Source organism: Trichosurus vulpecula, chromosome 3 (assembly GCF_011100635.1).
Source record: "Trichosurus vulpecula isolate mTriVul1 chromosome 3, mTriVul1.pri, whole genome shotgun sequence".
Classification (NCBI taxonomy): Eukaryota; Metazoa; Chordata; class Mammalia; order Diprotodontia; family Phalangeridae; genus Trichosurus; species Trichosurus vulpecula.
In genome coordinates this window covers 333,448,934-333,466,109 of record NC_050575.1, presented here as the reverse complement: position 1 = coordinate 333,466,109, position 17,176 = coordinate 333,448,934, and positions in this window count along the sequence as shown.

Here is a 17,176-nt window from a genome sequence, read left to right as displayed (position 1 = left end):
AAAGCAAAGGGATGCCCATCAATTGGGGAATGGCTGAACAAGCTGTGGTATATGAAGGTGATGGAATACTATTGTGCCATAAGAAATGGGGATGATGCAGACTTCATAACAACCTGGAAAAACCTACACGACATAATGCTGAGTGAGCGGAGCAGAGCCAGGAGAACGTTGTGCACAGCCACAGATATATGGATTCCGTGAGGACCAACCCTGACATACTGCGCTTTTCTCAGCAACCTAAGGGGCAAGGACAACTCCAGGGGACTCACAATGGAGAATGCTATCTTCATCGAGACAAAGAACTGCAAAGTTTGAATACAGATTGAGGCACACTACATGCTCACCTTTTTTGCTTCTCTTTTGTTTTTGCTTTTGGGTTTTTTTTTTTTGGTTCTGTTTCTTCTTTCTCATGATTCATTCCATTGGTCAAAATTCTTCTCCACGACTTGACTAGTGCATAAATTAATTCAATGCGAAGTTATACATGGTAGTTATATGAGATTCCATGCTGTCTTGGGGAGGGAGGGGGGAGGGAGGGGAGAAAAACTGGAACTCAAAACTATGTAGAACCGTGTGTGGTAAACTAAAAATAAATAAATTTATAAAAAAAAGAAAAAGATGCTATAACAGAATAGATAACTGAATAAATTAAGATAGATTCCACAAAAAAAAAAGAAAAGCAAGTGGAAAAGTGGACAGATTTGTTTCTTATTAATTCTGCTACATAATTGAACCATGATTTCATGGGGCACTTGGTCATCTTATTCCTCAGCTTAAGCAAAGACTGAAGATAATTTTGGCTTACCTGCCAAAATCTGTTGTGATACACAAAGAACTATGAAGAATCCTACTTAAAATAGAAAACATTCACATAAGCACACAGTTGTATAATATTGGATAGTTATGTAACCCTCTCCATTTGCTATAAAAATATTTTGAATCATAGAATCTGAGAGTTGGAAGAGACCTCAGAAGTCATCTAGCTGATCTCATACCTGGACACTAAGCCCCTCTAGATGCTCCTCCACCCCACCCCAAAAAGAATTTCATCTCTCCCCTGGTACAATAACCTTCTACTCAGTGTTCCTTTCTTAAATCACTCCCTTCTCCAGTCTCTGCTATACACAGCCACCTGTCCTAAACCACAGATCTAAGCACAGTTCTTCCCTGTTCAATAAGTGTCTCCCTGTTGTTTTCTGTATCAAGTGCAAACTGTTTGATATGGCTCCAATTTACTTTTCTATTTTTATTATATAAGGCTCCCCTTGATACATAGTTTTGTACAGTCAAACTGGCCTTCAAATTAAGTAAGCATTTATTAAGCACTTACTGTGTGCCATGAACTGTGTTAAATGCCAAAAATACAAACATAAGCAGAAAGGAAGACAATCCCTGCCCCCAAGGAACTTAGACTCTAAGGTGGAGGGTGAGGGATCAGGGTGGGCTGTTTGGGGGGATAATACATAAAAAGAAACTGGGATGGGGGAAGATACAGGGGCTTCTTCCCATTACTAATGAAATACGCTTTTACCTGTTTCCATCCCTTTGCTTTGTCTATCTCATAACCCTGGAATGTACTTTTTCCTCATCTCTACATCTCAGAACCTCTGGTTTCCTTTAGTACTAAATTCAAAGGCTATCTTCTTCATGGAGCCTTTATTGATCTTCACAGCTTTTCTTTCCCAGTGCCTTTTCTTATCCCCCCCCCCAAAATATCTTGTATTTATTTGTGCAGTACCTAGATGGTGCCTCTCCTTATCAAATGAAATTTCCATGAGGGCAGAGCCTGTTTCATTTTGGTCTTTATAGACTCTCTTGGCACAGTACCTGTCACATAGAAGAAAACTAAAATGTTTGTTGATTAATTGATTGGTTATCTAGTTTCTATGTAAAGATCTCCACTACCTGAAATAGCTCATTTAATTTTTCACATAGTTTTTAATCAGGAAGTTTTTTTTGTTTTATTTAAATCAAACTGAAGCTAGCTTCTCTGCCACTTCCACCAATTACTCCTTCTACAATTTCTCCCCAGTACCCCTTGCAAGTGCTAGTTTTTCATGCATTTGAAGATATCATGCCACTTGTAAGCCTTATCTTTTCCAAGGTCTAAAATTCACAGGTATTTCCATAGATCGCCATATGGCAATCCCCCATGCTGTCACCATCCTGGTGTTTGTGTGCTTCCTATAAAGTGGTGTGTACTACTAAACATGATAAAGCAGATGTACACTGACCAGGGCAGAATATAGGAAGGTTCTTAACTCCTTCCTTCTGGATAGTTCATTATTTCCAGAAGCTATGATTTCATGGATCTGAATATGTCCTCAATCAGAGTAGGTTGAAAACATTCTAAGATTTTGTAGCTAGCCTTTGAGGAAAGATATGCCTGAAAAAATATTCATCAATCTGTAGGAACCAGGTGACTTGCACTTCACCTGTAGAGTCAATCATTCAATCAGCCAATAAATGTTTATTAAGTGCCTATTATATAGGTTGTTTGGTGGGTAGCACACCAGGCCTGGAATCAGGAAGATCTGAGTTCAAATCTGGCCTCAGACGCTAATTAGCAGTTTGATCTGAACAAGTCATTTAACTTTTATTTGCCTCAATTCCTCATCTGTAAAATGAGGACAGACTGGAGAAGAAAATGGCAAACGACTCTGGTATCTTTGCCAAGAAAAACCCATCGACAAGTCCATGGGTTGGGTCATGGAGAGTCGGACATGACTAACAACAGCAGCATATACTCTGCACTATGTTAAATGCTGTGCATTGCCTTCAAACCCCAGGGAACCTCAGCTCCACATTGAAACATTAGATTAGGGCTTCAGTGAAAGATGTAATTTTTCAACTAATATAAGTTACAATGGTGTTACATAATTCAGAAAGTATGGTGTTCCATGATTTGTGGCTGTATAAAGTCATTAAAGGAATGTAGGCATTTAAGATATGGGTATAAGGGAGCAGCTTAGGATCATTGAAACCACTACAGAATTTCTAAAATGTAATCCAGACTATTCTCTTCCTTGCATTCAATTCTGAGTCAAGCCCTTTTCACATGAACTATTTGCCAGTCACCAATCCTCCATCTTTTAATTTTGCAGTTGATTACTTTCCCTGGGCCTAGTTGGGTCTACCTTGACACAATGTCATACTGGTCTCCTGATCCAATTCTGTCCAATCTAACAAGTATTTGTTAAGCATCATGCTTAACTCTGGGGACAAAGTAAAAAATGAAAACCAGCCCCTCCCTTCTTATTACATTAGGTCTTACATTCCATTGGGGAGGTAAGAATGAGTTCATCATGTAAACTAGTAATTATATTCATGCCCATTTTAAGAGGTGAGAAAGAGTATTACCAGTGGAAAGGATGCATTAATGCACTCTTGACAAAAACTGTGAATTGCTCCAGCTATTATGGAAAATAATTTGGAACTATGCCTCCAGAGTCACTTAATTGTGTATCTCCTTTTGACCTAGAAAAACCACTACTAGGTATATACCCCAAAAAGATAAAAGAGGAAAAGGACCCATATCTACATAAACATTGATGATCTCACTATGGGTGAAAACATATAGATAGAGAAGCTGATACAAGATAATTTGAGGACAGGTGGTTCAGTGGATAAAGCAACAGATCTAGAGTTAGGAAGACCTGGGTTCAAATACGGCCTTAGACACTTAATAGCTGTGGCAAGTCCTGGGCAAGTCATTTAACCATGTTCACCTCACTTTCCTCATCTGAAAAATGAGCTGGAGAAGGAAATAGCTCTTTGCCAAGAAAACCTCAAATGGGGTCATGAAGAGTTGGGTGTGACTGAAAAATGATGGGTTTAAATTGTCTCTATGAAAAATGCCACATTTTATATGTTATTCTTGGCATCATCCTCCTGGTTCCCTGGATTGTAACCTCAAAGTTATTCTTGACTCCTCTTTCTTTTATTTCCTTTCCAATTAGTTGATAAATCTTGTCAATTCTCCTTCCAAAATGTCTGTGGTATCTGTCCCCCATTCACATAATCATTATCTTAATTCAGAAAATTTCACTTGGACTATTAAAATAGCATTCTACTGATCTTCCTGCTTCCAGTCTTTCTTATCTTTAACTAATCCTCCACCCGGCTTTTTTTTTTTGTTGTAGCAAACTAGAAGGTGGGTACCCAACAATTGGGGAATGGTTGAACGCAGAATTATATATGAATATGATGGAATGTTTGGGCCTTAAGAAATGGTGAAAGGGACCATTTCAGAGAGACCTAGGAAGATCTTTTTGAACCAATTCAGGGTGAAGTGAGCAGAAACAAGAGAGTAATTTGTATAAAAACAACATTGTAAATACAATTTTGAAAAACCTGACAACTCTGATAAATGCCAGGAACATCCGTAATTCCAGAGGACCAATGAAGAAGCATTCTAACCACATCTTGGTAAAGAGGTGATGGACTCAACATGTAAAATAAAACCTATATTTTTAGACACCACCATTTTTTTCTTGACTTCATATTTATTAAAATTTGGCTTTCCTTTCCTTTTCTTTTTCCAAAGGGAGGTTAGAGGGAAAGAAAAAGAAAATTGTTAATTAAAAAATAAAATTTAAATTAAAAAAAACTCAGAGGATGAAGAAGGGTATAGGAGGTTTCATGTAAGCTAAATTTTGAAGGAGCTAAAAAGGAGAGAATCTAGGCACTTATGAGGAACAGTTGAAAGAGCTAAAGATAATCTGGAAAGGAAGGGGTATCTAAGAGGAAGCCAGTAGCTTGCCTTGCTTCATTCACTCATCTATTCATTATACCTTGTTAATCAAGCACTTATAAAAGGGTCCTGTTTTCCCATGATAATAATAATATTAACTCACTTCTTCCCTTTTAATAAAATTCATAAATTTCCCTTTTACTCAAATTTCCTAGAATTTTGAAGCCCTAGGTGCAATTATACCTATATCTAAACTTTGAAACAGCCATTTCTTTCTCACCCCAATCTTTTTTTGCTTCCTTGATCCAGCAGTGAAGTTATAATACTGAATATGACATCATATTAATTACTATGAAAATAAATTCACATCCCTAACAGGAAAATTGTTTTCTAGCTGCAGAATGAAGGTGATGAAGAAGCTGACCTTTCCAGCAAAGTGGCTGGCCTTGTCTAAGTACAAGCCACATTTCAGAAATACTGAGGGGATGAGATGGGGGAAGAATACAACACCCAAACCATTAACCATGTCATATGTCCAAGAGTTGTGATTTTCTCACTTTTTACATTTATGCTTATGAATAAATGGAGTGAATGGAATAAAATTTAGTTCATGTATTAAGACTTAGCTCATGTACATTCAGAATTACACTAAGCCTATGGATGAGAAACACATTAATATATGAAATTTTTGGTTCTGTCACTGGTTTCAGAGTTACTTTATTTGGTCAAATGTTTCTCACACATCCCTCATGTCAAGGTCATTTCTAACATATTAGAATTACCACAACACCTATTCCCATTTCCTCACAAAAACTTTGTGATATGTCTGTCCATAGTGTCTCCATTTTCTTTTTTCCACGTCCAGGCTTATGGTTTCATCAGTATAGAAAATTTCCAGTAAGGAAATTGTTGACCAGTGCAGATCTGCAACTGTCCTACAACGTAAAGTTTTAGCTAGGTCTCTGGATTACTGAAAGCTTAAGTGACCTTGACAGAGTCACACAACCAATACAACATGTTAGGGTACGGTTGGAACCTAGGTTTGAGTGCACTATACTATGGTGTATAGATTAGCAAACTGTGAGAGGTGGGCTTGATAGGTTTACTATTTACCATCTTCCCTTTCTACTCCCATGGTACTCCCTTTCAATATACAGAAGAAGCCTAATTTCTTTCATCTCAAGCAATATTCTTTTAGCTCCCAGGGGAGAAGATGGTGCAAGTCAGAACCATGCCTTTCTCATGATTGATGGACAGTTTTTTTCCTCTCCAAACTATAACTGCAAACTGGCATATAAATTGAGGAGCATGTATTCAGATCACAGAAGGAAATGAAAGTGATTTTTAAAAGAACGAATATAGTAAAGATAGGTTAAATTTGGCAGTTGAAATTCTAAGCAGGCTAATCACACAGAACTAGCCTACACTCGTTTCTTTTTTTCTATTTTTCTATCTGTCTATCGATCTACCAATCTCAATACATATATTTATATATATATACACACACATATATGTCCCACATGTTTGATGTATATATACACATACATATATAGTCAATATATTTCTATATATGAGATATGCATGTATACACACATACATGCCTATACATGTACATGTATATACACATATGTGTGCATATATATTGTTCTTTTAAGTTAATGTAGGAAACATGTCAGATCAAATTAACAATAAATGAGTCAGTTTCAACACCGATTTCTATGCTCCCCCTTAAACTTTTCTACTGAAAAATCTCTTGGCCCCTCCAATGGCATGCAAAGTTAATGACTTCATATAATCAGTCTCCTTAGATCTACACAACTAGGGTGAAGTAAATGTGAAACCATATCTTTGTTTTGTACAGTTTTCTGAGGGCTGGCTTAACGCTACATAAAGAGAACTGGAATTTTCAGGTTCCCAATGTAGTATAGCTATGTAAAGTTTTTGCTTGTTTGCGTCCTAGATTTGTGATTTCGTGAGTACAGAGAACTCCCACTATGGAAAATTATGATGGAGAAATTCATAAGTATAGGGGGAAAATCATTGGATTTTCAGTCAGAAGGCCTGTTACCTAGGACAAATCACTTAATTTCTTTGGAGCTCAGTTTTTTTTTTTCATTTATAAAATGAAGGGATTAGACTGGATGGCCTTTTATGTCTTTTCACCTCTAAATTCATGATCCTTTGACTGCAATTTATAGTTTTAAAGAGTTGCCTGGTAACGGCACTCACAGTCACTTGCCCATGGTCCCCCAGATGGTATATATGAGAGGCAGAACATGAAACCATACCTTCTGACTCTAAGGCTGGCCCTTTGCCCATTATTGTACACTCCTCAAGCCTTGTAGATTAAATGACTCTCAAGAGTTGGAAAGTTCCTTTTAGGTCATTAATCTAATCCTTATTGAGGTCATGAGGCCTATTTTAAACACCTATGACAAGTGGTCACCAACATCCACATGAAAAATTGAAAGGAATTCACTATCTCCTCAGCCCATACCACTTCTCAATAGCTCAAATTAGGGGTGGGGAACCTGTGGCCTCAAGGCCACATGTGGTCCTCTAGGTCCTCAATTTTGGCCTTTTGACTGAATCAAAATTTCATAGAACCAATTGTTTGGATTCAAACCAAAAGTTTGGATTTAGTCAAAGGGTAGCACTTGAGGACCCAGAGGACCACATATGGCTTCAAGGCCACAGGTCCACCACCCTAAAATTTAGAACCGTTAGAAATTTTTTTTTCTATATTTTGAGCTTTCTTTCTTCTTTTCTTTTTTTTTCTAAAGCTCAGGTCAAGGTATTATGAATACTTACAGAATTTCAAAATGTTTTTTTTTAAACAGTTGACTATTACGTATTTTGTCAATCCAGACTGATCTTTCCAGTTAGTCTAAATCAGTGAGGCTTAGTTTACTAGATGGGAAAAAAATCTGTGTTCATTTTTCCACATATAATCCTTTAAATTAGCCCTAAATACTAAGAGATGACGTGATAAAGATAAGGTAAATCTTAACCTGAGGATCCCAGGGTCTACCCTTTAGTCAGCGCTACCTGTTCACATCATGGAAGATAGCCACAAAGCATTTAAGTTCTCTCAGATCTTTCTTTTTATGACTTTGGGTGGAGATATTAATGCTTTGCTGCTTTCCTGCCTCCCCAAGATCCTATAAGGCTTGAGGAGATCATGTCTTAAGAATGGTTTAGACTTCTGGGAAGAAAGGTGTTATATCAGTTTTTAGCAACAGCATTCCAGTATATGGAGTTTTTTTTTAAATGAAGTTTTAGAAATCTAAGTTTTGTTAAATGCAACAATGTCTCTGGTTCTTAAAAATAAATGAAGCAAATGACAGAAAAAAAATGAAGTATTCTCATCTGCTATCTTCCCTTTCCCCACAAAATACCATTTTATTAATTTCAGGTCAGAAAAAAAATCTTAACCATGTTAATATTGCCAAATACCAGGCACCTAATAACATTTTAAGACATTTCTGTTACAATAGCTCAAACATCATCTGGTATGTTTGTGGTGTTAGTTGAAAGGTGAGGTTAAGAAGCTCAAGAGGCATGGAATTAAATAAAGCCCTTCAAAATGTCTAAATGAGAAAAAAAGAACTCATCTGGCAGTGCTGGTCCAGGGTGATTTATCATAGCAGCCATCAATTCCAGAATAAAAAGTGTACTATATACTATACAACAACAGAAACCTATTTCCATGGTAACATTTCCTAATCTCCATCTAATGAAATAAACCTAGGAAGGAGGGAGGGAGGGAGGGAGAGAGAGAGAGAGAGAGAGAGAGAGAGAGAGAGAGAGAGAGAGAGAGAGGGGAAATCCCTCAAATGTAGCTTACATGAGAATTATAGATATACATATGTAAAGAAAGAGAACAAGAAGGAATTCAATAATTGCCAATAATAGTTAGCACTAATACAGTGCTTTAAGGTTTACAAAGTGGTTTAAACATTTGAGCCTTACAACAACCCTGTAAGCTAGGTGCTATTATTCTCTCTTCATTTTACAGAAGAGGAAATGGGCTGAGAAAGGTAGATTTTGAACTCAGGTCTTCCTAATTTGAAGTTGTCTACGGTTCTATCTAGTTACAAGAGTGGGACCACAGGTTTCCCACCCCTGGTTATTCTCATATGTAGAGCTGTCTCATGGCAGTCAAAATGAATTATAAATATTCCTCTTGTTAAAATTGGGTAATTAATAAAAAAATAGTGCTCTTCCTTAATGTTCTTCTTCAGTAGCTCATTGTAGTATGGAGGTGACATTGACTTCCCAAAGGCTATGCAGGCAAAGTACAAATCCTATGATACTGAAAGCCTTTCAGTATGGCCCCAGAAATGATGTGAATGAATGCCTTTTCACCGAAGAAATGCCTTGATAAGGTGAGAGGGGTTCATCACCAAGTTGGCATAGAATCATGAACGTTTTTGGCCACAGTAATTTCCAAAAAGAGTCAATATGGCCTAGCAGATAGAATGCTGATCAGGAAGGCCTAGGTTCAAGCCCTGCCTCTGTCACATTTTGCTCTGTGTCCCAGAACAATTCTTTTAACTTCTTAGTGTTTCAGGACACTCTGTAAGTTTTGGAGAAGGTGCTGAGTTACATATGTAGAGGAAGTTTCCTCATCCAATGGAATCACAGGTCCTGTCCCTTACCCTATCCCAATCTCATTTGTAGGCATGCTAAAAACCAAGGTCAAAGGATCTCAGGAGAGCTGGTATCCCAACATATTTGAGCATGCAGAAGCCTCAACAGCAGGTAAAAGATCAACAGTTCTCCCAAATCTCTCTGGTCTACTTACCAATTTGAATGCCCCACATAGACGAAATCATATATCCTTGAAATATGGAAACGTAGTCATCTACTCCTGCCTCCATAAACACCAATGGAAATTAAATAAAGCCTGCAAACATATTTCTTATATGCAATTGGTAACACATGTCTACTTCGATTTCTTACAGAAAGACTTCAATCCAGAGTGAAAGATCAATGGCCATCTGCTGGGATTCCTGTTAATTACCTCTTCTTATAGAGTCTCAAGGGACTGCTCAGACTGAAGGAACAATTAACAGTTTATTCTGGCAGTTATTTGAGACAAAGCAAGTAGTAGTTGGTCTTCCAACTATCCCGCAGTGCCTTTTGTGAAATGGGTTTGTGAGGTAGATGTCATAGAACAGCAGTAGTAATCTGGATTATATTCTTTGAAGAAAGGAAATGGAAATTAATAGGAGATATATGTATATGTATATTTCTTAAGAAACTTTAAAAAATTTCTTAGAATGATATCCTTTAGATCAGAGAAAGGACACTATATCTTTTCAAATGTCAATCCTTCTACCCACAGTGTACTCTCTCTCACCCCTACCTATTCATATCCCTCACCTTCTTCCAAACCTTCAGTAAAACTCATCTCATTCAGCATGGTTCCCTTGATTAGTCCTTACCAAGTGGTCATTCATTTACCTTAGGTCCCCTTATTACTTAATGTACAAAATCTTCATAGAATTAATATGAACAATAACAACCAGCATTTATATAGTTTTAAGGTTAGTAAAGTATATTACATGTTATCCCATTTGATTCTCATGATAACGCTGGGAGGGACATGTTGTTATCATCCTTATCTTATAGATGAGAAGACTGAGGCTGAGAGAAATTAAATGACTTGCCCAGAGGTTGTGATTTATCACTACTAATGAGAGAAATGCAAAGTAAAGCCACTCCGAGATTCCTGTAACCACCAGATTGGCAAAGATGACAAAAAAGGAAAATAATAAATATATGAGAGGCTGTGGGAAAATAGGCACATTCATGAATTGTTGATGGATGAGTACAACTACTCTGGAAAGCAATTTGGTATTATGCACAAAAAGTTAACAAACTCCAGCTCTACCATTGCTAGGTCTAAACTCAAAAGAGATCAAAGAAAGAGGAAACGGTCCTTTATATGCAAAGAAATATTTGTAGTAGCTCTCTTTGTGGCAGAAAAAAAAAACTGGAATCTAAAGGGATGTCATTTGAGGCATAGCTGAACAAATTGTGTATATGAACACGATGGAATACCATTACGATGTAAGAAATGAAGAAGTCGATGATTTCAAGGAGACGAGGAAAAAACATACGAACTGATACAGAATTAATAAGCAGAACAAGAAGCATGATTTATATTGTAACATCAATAATATAAAAATGACAATTTCTAAGATTTTTATAATTTGATGAAACTAGAACAATTGATATAATAGCAATAAGACTGTAAAAACAGACTTTGAAAGCTAGAGGAACTATGATCAATACGATGTTGTTGTTGTTTAGTTGTTTCAGGGTTTTCTTGGCAGAGATACTGAAGTGGTTTGCCATTTCCTTCTACAGCTCATTTTACAGATGAGGAAACTGAGGCAAAGAGGGTTAAATGTCTTGCCCAAGGTCACACAGCTAGTCAGTGTCTAAAGCTAGATTTGAACTCAGGAAGATGAGTTTTCCTGACGCTAGGCCCAGCGTTCTATCCACTGCACTAACTGCCAAATCAATACAATAACCATTCATTATTCTGGACTCCAGAATAATTTAGAGCAGTGGTATCAAACTCAAACAGAAATAGGGGCCACTAATTTGTACATAAAGGTCCTTGCAGATTGCATTTTGACAGTTTTAAAGTGTAATATCTATGTTTTATTGTATTTCTATTTATTTTGTAAAATATTTCCCAACTACACGCTAATGTGGTTCAGGCTGCACTCTGGAGGGTTGTGGGCTGCATTCAGCCTGAAGGCAGTGTTTGACATCTCTGATCCAGAGGATCAGTGATGAAATATGCTATCCATTAGAGCGAAATTATGAATTTAGGTTGCAGAATGAGACGAATAATCAGAGTATTCTATAAAGGCTTGTAGTATAAAAATGAAGCATAACAATAAAACTTAACCCTCCCCCCCCCAACTTTCTAATTGGTCTCTCCCTTCCTCGGGCCTCTTCCCACTCCAGGCCATTTTCCACTTGCCTGCCAAAGTCATCTTCCTAAAGTACAAGTCAGTTACTCCACTATTCAATAAACTCCAGGTTCCTTTTTACCTCAAGGATCAGACATAAATTGCTTTGGCATTTAAAACCCTTCACAAACTGACCCCTTCCTACCTTTCCAGGCTTATTATACTGAGCTCCTTTTACTGTACCATCCAGTAACACCGGCCTTTTTGTGGTTTCTTGAATGTGACATTCTGTCTCTCAAACTCCATGACTTTTCACTGGCTGCTCTCCATTTCTGGAATGTGCTTCCTCTTCACTTCCTCTTGCTGGCTTCCTTTAAGATAGTTTAAATTCTACCTTCTGCAAGAGACTTTTCCTCTTCCCCAACTACTAGTGCCTTTCCTCTGAGGTTATTTTCCATTTGCACTGCAGATGTGTTGTACATATCTAATCGTTTGTACATTTCTTCCCTGTTGGAAAGTGAGCTCCTTGAGGGCAGGAATCTTGTTTTTGCCTTTCTTTGTATCCCCAGTTCTTAGCTCAATGCTTGCCATGTTGTAAGTGCTTAATAAATCCGGGGTGTCTGATTGATTGCTGATGGTTAAGTGATATTAATTAATTTATCTTTTATTATTTCATAATCTCCATTTTTGTTTTCTTCATGATCCAAAACCCTGGAGAAGAAGAAGTAAAGGAAATAATCACATCACTGGCTTGTAGGCAGTGTGGGGATTAAAAAGTGGTTTATTTACTTTACCTTGAACATTTGTCTGTCCCTCAGCTGACTCCACTAGAGGAAAAAACAAAATGTTCCTTGGTGTCTTGTGGCCTAATTTTTCTTCAGTGATAGTGGCAAAGTTATTGATTTAGTTGTTTGTCCTGTCTCCCCTCAAATGTTTGCTGCTTCTTGATAGGGAGGGGGGAAAGGGTCCCAGCATTTCTCTAGATTTTCCCTTCAGAACACTATGGAAGCTTAGTGATTGCTAAATTTTAAAATGTCAATGGAACGGTTAGTCATAGATCACAAATTTCTCAAGAGCAAGGATTGTTTCTTACTCATTTTTTTGTATCCCTGGCTACACTAAAAATAATGCCTTATGCATAGTCGATACTCAATAAATATTAGTTAATAAGACAGGGTAGGAACTGGACACATGATTTCATTGATATTGAGAACTGCCACATAAGGAAATGCCCTCTACCAGTTCAGGTCAGCACAATTTCTGTAACTTAAAGTCTTAGAGAGTTGCCTAGAACACCTAAGTCTTCCTGCCTTCAAAGCGATTTTTCTGCAAGACATGTCACAAGGCTTCTTTAAGTATGAGATGAATGATTTAATAAATAATGTTGCAAAAATCCAACTTTTAAGACACTGTTCAAGTGTGGGTACTTCTTGGTGCCTTAACATCTGTATGAAGAAGAGTTTTGAGAGTGATGAGGCATTGGTACAGGGGCATATTGGAAGTCATATTTAGCTGTATAATTGCCATCTCCCTATTCCAAGTATTAAATATCCTCTATGCTGGTGACGGCATCCCAGTCCAATTGTAGAATTTTAACAGGACGCTTAGAAGCCTTGATTAGAATGCAATGAGCCTTTTTTAAGGAAACAACTTCTGAGAGATACTCCCAGTTCTGGTACTCCCAGTTGCAGCCTTTCTTGTTACTCCTTTTTGCTACATTTTAAAAATCTATCCATCTCCCTCTAGAGATCCAGGACCCCTGTCCTCATGTCTTCTTCCCCTCTGACAAGAGTGAGTGGATGGGGAGAATGTGGAAGCAACACCGGTGAACTGTCTGCCTGGTCTCCTTGATGTTGCTTTATTTACTTGCCACAGGCCAGTTCTATGTTTCCCAGGTAATCCAGACTTAATGAGCAATTCCACCTGCTTATGTTTACCATCACAGAATAGTAGAAACAAGGGACCTAAACAAGTTAGATATTGGCTAATCTGTGGGTTGGTTTGGAGAATAATGCTGCTCCAATTTTGTACTAGTTCAGTGGATTTCAAAATTTTGAGCTTTGGTTCTTGTCCGCAAAGATTTTTTTCATCCTCCAGAGCTTTTTTTTTGGGGGGGGGGAGCGGTTCGTGGTTCAGTAAAATTATTAATATTTGAATTGGTTTCAGTTAGTGGTTCATGGTTCAATTTAGCTGAAATCCCTGAGTTGTATAACAAATAGTAGTCTCTGTAATGTTGACCAAAGGCAGCATCTGTGTCAAGCCTTCCCTTCTCTCTGGCCTGCACCTGGGTCCTGCTGCTACACAAAGGTTTGAGTGCACATGCTCTTCTCAGGTTTGGGAGCTGATACCCTTTTAAGCTGGACTGGAGCCAAGTGGCTTGCCAGTCTACTCACTGACAGCTCCCCTTTTCCTATCCCAGAGTTTATCCTATCGCCTCTCTGTAAAACATCAGTTTGTGATTTTGTGTATGGTGTGTGTGTGTGTGTGTGTGTGTGTGTGTGTGTGTGAATAAATGCTTGAGCTGCCCCTTCCCCAAGGGCAAAAATCTTCCATTCTTAATGAATCCAGGCCTCTGTGGTTACGTGAGGTGAGATGGTTTCATCTTCTTTGGAGTGTGACTACAGCTGCCATTGTTTCTAGAACTGGAAGGCTGAATCCCCTGGTGAAATAATAAAGGGCAGTCATGGCAAGTGGCTGCAGGAGACTTCAGAATGTCACTAACGAAGCAAGGTAGGAGGGAGAAGAAACTCAGTATGTGAGCATGGAACTGGACACTGGTATTTGTCCTTTAAACTCTGTCAGGTGTTTTTGTTGGCAGGGGATATAGGTACCAAGCAGTGAAGTGAGAAGCCGCTAGGAAGCTGAGTTAATGAAGTTCATGTATACAAAGAGCCAGCATTCAATATCAACAGACAGGAGGAGTCAAGCTTCCTTGATAATTCTTCTGACCTCTTTGCATATGATTTGCATAAGGAACAATGGTTTTTCCTATGGAATATTGTAGCTTGAAGCTTGAGGTCAAAATCAGAACTCAGAAAACAAAATGAGACAGAGCCAGGTGTCTTTTTCTTTTCATTTTTATTTATATTATCATTTTGCATTATTAATGCTTTTTTTTGGAGATTATGTCTCCCTAATTCCTGCAAGGCTAGAAATGCAGTGGGCACTCATGGACCCAATCTCATCACTCATCAGTATGAGAGTTTTAACTTGCTCTGTTTTTCACCCTTAGGTAATCTGACTCTGGGTCCCTGAGGACTCAGCACATTGGAGCTAGACTTGGAATAGATACCTCATTGACTTAGCCTATGTTAGCTTCAAATTCTTGAGCTCAAGTAATCCTAGCCTTGTCCTCCCCAGTAGCAGGGATTATAGGTGTGCACCACCATGGCCAGCCTGCATTTTGTTTTTTTGGTCATTCAACAAGCACTTATTAAATGTGTACTATGTGCTAGTGGATAAGGAAGAAACCTTATTTTTATTTAAAGTTAGCTAATTAATTTCACCTACCTGATTCCTTTCTTTTTTCTCCCATTTTCCAGTTGTCAGGACTTACACATTTCTGGTTAGAATTCATTAGCCCAATCCTTTACCCTTGAAATTAGCAATTTGTCCTCTTGGTTAGAGGGAGAATTTAAGAGTCTGAAAGACAAGGGTTCAAGTCTTGACTCTGACAGATATTAGCTATATGACACTGAGCAAGCACTTAACCTCTCAGTACCCAAGATAAAAGACTGTAAGTTAAAGACACTCATAAATCTACAAGGAATAGATGATTTCCATTTGTAGGGGGGAATTTCCAGGCTGGGAGTTCCCTATCTGATAAAATTGCAAGTATAGACAAAAAATGAGAGAAAAGTAGGAAGGAAGAAAAGAAGGAAGGAAGGAAGGAAGGAAGGAAGGAAGGAAGGAAGGAAGGAAGGAAGGAAAGCAAGGAAGGAAGGAAAACCCAACCCTTCCAAATTGTTGACCATAGGGTTGCACTCCTGGTGTTACCTTAACCTGATAGAATATGGCATGTGTCTTGGACACGTTTCTCAGAAACTGTCAGTGTGTTGGCTGGAAGCCTTAGTCACAACAACACTACTTTCTGCTGTCCCTTTGACCTTTGGTTTTTCCTCTAGGTAGGAAGGCTATAGAAATCAAAAACTCAATATTCAGGGTGCCCTGAGGGGAAGGGGAAGAGCTGATGGTGATGTTTGGCCCCAGGGTTTTCTTTTGCTTCTACATGGCTACTTTAGCCAAATCACAGTAGGTGGTATTATGAATTTTGTGGTTTTGGGGATCTTTTGCTAAGGGATTTTGATGTCCAGAGCCTGCACTACACTAATAATTGCTAAGTTCCACAAACTGAAACTTCATTCTGCTGATACTGCTGCTGATGCTCCATCAACCTAATTCATGAAGAAAATTAAATCTGGAGAAGAACATGAGCAGTCTGCAGAAAAGCTAATGTTTTCCTGCAAGGGAGGGTCACGATTTTTTTGGGGGGGGAGGCTAACACTAACGGGGTTCCGTATGACTCTTCATTGGTTTTTGGTCCTCTAGTCCAACTCAGAGCAAAAAGTAATTGCAGTAGCATGATTAGGTCCTGAAGGATCTTGCCCTGTGAATAACAGCGGAAGAATGGTTTTGCACAGCCCTTAGCCTTGGGGGAAGCTCTGTTTCCAGCAGTTGGCCTCAGCATGTTATGATTCTGAACAACTTTCCAGCTGGTACTTTATTCCGAATGAACAAGGCACACAGCCGTGAGCTTGCGGTGGTGGAAAGGGTTTCTGAGAAAGCCTTTTGTAAGTATTCACCTCCAAGCTGAACAGCCCAGCTCTTCAGGATCTTAATGGAATCGCTGATGAAATTACAGGCATTCAAATTACAGAGAATGTAACTGGGGGCTGGCATGCTCAAGACACCGTGAAGTCACAGAGGCTAGGATACTCTTACATACAGATAGAGGAGGCAGCCACCTGCACCATGCTTAAAGACGACCTACCCTCCAAATATCTCCTCCATTTTTCCCAGAGTCCCATGATGCTCATCCATTCTTGATTACATGGCACAGTGGATAAAGCTCCGGACATGGAGTTGGGAAACCTGAGTTCAAATCCTGTGTTCGTTGCTTATTAATCGTACAACCTTCTGCAAGTCATTTAAACTCTCTCAGCCTCCATTTCTTAATTTACAAAATGGATAAAATAATAGCACCTATGTCACAGGGTTGTTGTAGAGATCAAACGAAATAATATCTTTAAAGCACTGTATAAATTTTATTTATTACTATTACTATTATTATCATGTCATTGAAGGTCTCTTAAAATGCAAATGTTGCTGAGGGGATTAAAGAAGGAACAGAAATACAGAGTTAATAAATAAGAATAGTAAAAATATATATGTTGCTTTAAGGTTTATAAAGCACTCTACACATATCATCTAATTTGATTATTACATTAACTCTGTGAATGGCTGATATTAATCCCTATTTCAGAAATGAAGAAACTGGGGCTGAGATATATTAAGTAGTTTGCTCAGGGGTACACATCTTGTACCTCCA